Raw genomic sequence first — 4,242 nt, 5'->3', positions numbered from 1 at the left:
TGTCATTTACCTTCGTCGTCCATTCACGTAACGTAGTACCAAATTTGGTAAATGTGAAGCTAGCGAAAGGGCCGCGAGTGCATCATGATAGCGGCAGGTAGCCATGTTCTTACATGACATTACCGTTTTTGTACCTGTCATGTGCCTTCGTCATCCATTCACGTCCCGTAATACGAAATTTGGTATATGTGAAGCTAGTGAAACGACCGTGAGCGCAGCATATGAGCGTGGAGTGTAGTAATGGCTAGTCATAACATGAAAATCATGGCATGTACATCATGATTTCCTCGTTAGGGTCTGTCCCTTATGTTCGCCATGCAGTCATGTCATACCATGCCAGTTTTGCAATATATAATGTGAACGAAACCACCGCAAGACCAGCAAGACCATAAATTGTAAATCATAATTCATTACCTGTGATTTTTCATGTTATGACTAGTCAATTATGCCTGACATACAGTTATGTTATGCCATACCGATTTTGGTATCGATACCATTATTGAGATGGCCAGGAGAGCTAGAGAACGTAGGCGGCTAGATAGATAGATAGATAGATACCCTCAAAGTCACCGAAGTTTGTTAAGAAATGCTTCCCATTTATTATGTCCCAGAGTAGGGGGGGGGGGGAGGTCATCGCGCAAATTTTGCGCAATAGGATATAGTTTGGGAAGGCTAAATTGCTATTTCGCCTTTATTATTCTTATTGCTTCAATGAAGGAGAAGCGTTGCCATCAACGTCAAGCGAAAGCCGATGAAAGACGCCCTTGACTGAATTTCAATCTTACAATCCCAGACCAGTGAATGGTTGCGCAGCACGAGCCGTCGTTCTTTTTTTTTTTTTTCTGGGAGACGCTGCCTGCGTCGGCCTTGCGATGCGAGAGAGAGAGGAGGGGAGCGACAGTTTTGCGGGTGAGTTTCTGGGCTGTCACGAGACGCGAGCTTGCGCGTCTAAGCACGAGACGCCAGAGTGCGCAGTGGGGGTGCGCAGTGGACGCGCGCTGTAGACGCGCCAGCGCCAACATTTTTAAATACTGCCACAGCCGACGCTGAGGCGTGAAATCGTGCCACCTAATGAGAGGAGGTCGTGCGTGCGACTAAGAAATGCCCCGCATTTAAGAAAAGAGTGTGTTCTTCGGTGCTTCGACTTCGTTTTTCTGGTTGTCGCCAGGGCGCATTCTGCGTTCGAGTGCGACCGTGCCTGCCACAGCATTTTAAGGCCGCGTTGCTGGATCGACATCCAGGACCGACTGCGTGTTCGAGCCACCCTGCTACCATGGAGCCGACAATACGAGAACTGCAGTTGGGAATGAAGAGCCTCAGCATTACATTCATCGTCTTGGACATAGGGCGACCAACTGTGACTAAAGGGGGCCACGAAGTACGAACGTGCAAGGTGGCTGACCACTCGGGATCGATCAATCTGTGCCTTTGGGACGAGCCAGGAACATGCGTTCAGCAGAGCGATATTTGCAAGATTACCAGGGGATACGTTTCGCTGTGGAGGGGCTGCCCCACTTTGTATACTGGAAAAGGTGGAGACATACAGAAGGTGGGAGAGTTTTGTCTGCCCTTCAGTGAAACACCATTTATGAGTGAGCCTATCCCGGAATACCTGCAGCAAGTGAAGGGAAGATCCGATGCCGTTGTGGACCAGCGACTTTCACCGACTCCGCAGTTAAGCGGAAGTGGATATTTCGCCTTAGGTGCTGCCACTCTGCCTCCGCCGTCAGCAGGCGCGGATGGTGGGCGGGGCTATTTTGATAGTGAAGCTGGTCCACAAGGACTTAACTGGTTCAAGAGCATCTCTCTGACAAGTCACAGTGATGGTCTGGGCGTAAAGGAAGGCCTGCACAGTGTCAAGTCTGTGAGACCGAGCCGGATGCAGTGAGTGTATTATAATCAGCCACTTCTCTCCGTTCGACCCTGGAGTGCGATCGCGCTGTTGTGATTTGGTCGCCAGCATGAGTGGGAATTGTTTTATTTAGCAGTGCGTTCTGCTTTGTACACTCGCTTATGCAACTTTCACTTTTAGGGAAGTGTTGTTGCAGAGTTGACTCCGCTAGGCTACCGCTACCACTTGACGACCGCTGTACCGCCCAGAATGAATGCAGTCATGTCTATATATATTTTTGGTGTTGCTGGCTTCACCCATAAGCTTCGAAATTCCTCATGTGCACCGAGTGTCACTTCATATTGGTGTTCGTTGCTCTACTTGACATTTCGACAACATTCCTGGATTGACGACTTCTCGTCACACCACTTCAAGGTTATGGCCTGAAGTTCTGACTAGCGTCACGTTGCATCATATGTTGTTTGTCGTCTGGCCGATTAAAACGAATGAATAGTAAAGTATATATGATTGACCAAAATTATGTGCACTTGTGTTAAAATTTGTTTCATCCTCTATGCGAACGAAGAGAGCTTGGTGTGAGTTCAATAATTTAGAAGGTGTAAATTGGCAAACAGCTTCAGCCTTGTTGAAAGAACCCTGCAGAAATGTCAAGGGGGAGGAAAATTTATTAAGAAATGGGCCCCATATCTCCATGGTCGACTGCAAATGTCATCGAAAGACGACAGTCTTTCATCTGGAGAGAGTGAATAGAATAAAGCCTCTGTTAGATGTCTGTGCGAGAAAATTGGTGAATGAGATTCTGGAGGCGCTTTTAGAAGCTTGAGCGCCTACAGCGCCTCTGGCGGTAATCTCAAGAAACGAAAGAATGGCCTCCATTGTGGCGAGGCCTCAGTGGGCGTGGACAATCTTGGAAAGCATATTTTGTAGATTTCAAGGTAGGTGGCAGCTCTGTATGGTCTCAGCAAAGCGTAGGAAATTCGCCTTTTCATGCATAGCGTTGCATTGTCAGCGCAGCGTAGTTAACACTACATGTCTTAGAATTAATTATACATGCCTTTTCTAGTATGAAGAAACACGCCGAAAAATATGCACAATATTTGTTTTAAGTGTGAATACACTTTATAAGCGACCCCAAACCATCCACCACCGTCGGCAGCGTCCGCAGTCTTCTCTCTATCGTTAAAGGAAAGAGGACTTGGCGGGCCGCAGCGCGACACTCTACCGAATAAGCCACGGACGCGACGCTGATATCGGTGTCAGTAACGCGCCTTATACCCCCTCCCCCTTCGCTCGCTCCTACGCTCTCCTCGCTCGCTACAGCTGCGCGCGCACCCCTCTCTCTCGCGCGCCCGCCTTCTCTGTCAGTCTCCCGTCGAGAGCGGGTCGTGAGGGGGAGTAAAGTTAAAATCCGTTGGCATTCGCCAGTGAGTTAACGTAAACTCCCCCGTGTGATCCAATTGCGATTCCCAGGAACCATTATACCATAAAGGCACCATAGTGTGATTAATAAATATAATAGTGCGAATTAATAAATACCCCTCATAGCATCACCCCGTGTATTCTCACTTAACCATGTTCACCCTCGGGGAAATGCTTGGGAGTTTTTTTTTTTCAATCGACAATCCCACAAATATGAACGCAAGAGCCTGAGCAATATTTGCTGGTCCTGTAGATGTGGTAGTACTTGAGCCCTGTAGGTCACTGACCTCCATTAGGATTGCTGAACGATGCATCCCTGCTCTCTTATGCGGGCGTTTGTGAAGCCACCGGAAAATACCGTCACTGTCCCGGAAGCTGACGTCTTCTGGGCGTTTTAGGCGTGTAATTGAAATATTATCTGGTGGCAGTTGTCGTGATTGTAATTCTTGTGTTTCTTTATAATATAACATTTTTTTGTGATATAACATTCTCCTGGTCATCCAACGCTACACGAAACATGGCAGGCGGTGTAGCGACGCTGTCCAAATACAGGGCGGTGCGGTAATCGACAACTAGTGCATGCAACAAACCCTACAATTAGGCCTCACTTGGAACGCTGACGAACGCTACACGAAAAATGACAGATGCCGTAGCTGCGCTGTCCGAATATGGCGCCGTGCTGCTACGTACAGCGTTACGGAGGAGGACAAGAACAACAAGAGAGAAGGCAGGGAGGTAAACCAGGCACATGCCCGGCTTGCTACACTATGCCATAGAGAAATAAAAAAAGATGAAGAGCGGACACTCCCGTAGACCCCAGCGGCCCAATCGACCCTAGCACACCTGGTGGTTGGTGAGAGCAAGCGGCGTGCGCTTCCTGTTTCGATTTCACTGGCGCAAATTTTGAATTTTTACTTTTATTTTTTATTTTTATTTCGATTAAGTTATAATAAAAAGACATGCAGGTAGTG

The 4,242-nt window shown here is 47.9% G+C and overlaps 1 pseudogene; it reads left to right on the top strand.

The window, feature by feature from the left end:
* Nucleotides 1-1,026: 1,026 nt before the first annotated feature.
* LOC142769095 (SOSS complex subunit B2 pseudogene) lies at nucleotides 1,027-2,416 on the top strand (annotated as a pseudogene).
* Nucleotides 2,417-4,242: the final 1,826 nt, after the last annotated feature.

Source organism: Rhipicephalus microplus, chromosome 1 (genome assembly GCF_043290135.1).
Source record: "Rhipicephalus microplus isolate Deutch F79 chromosome 1, USDA_Rmic, whole genome shotgun sequence".
NCBI classification, from domain to species: domain Eukaryota; kingdom Metazoa; phylum Arthropoda; class Arachnida; order Ixodida; family Ixodidae; genus Rhipicephalus; species Rhipicephalus microplus.
Note: the sequence above shows the minus strand (reverse complement) of the source record. Positions and strands in the feature narration are given on the sequence as shown.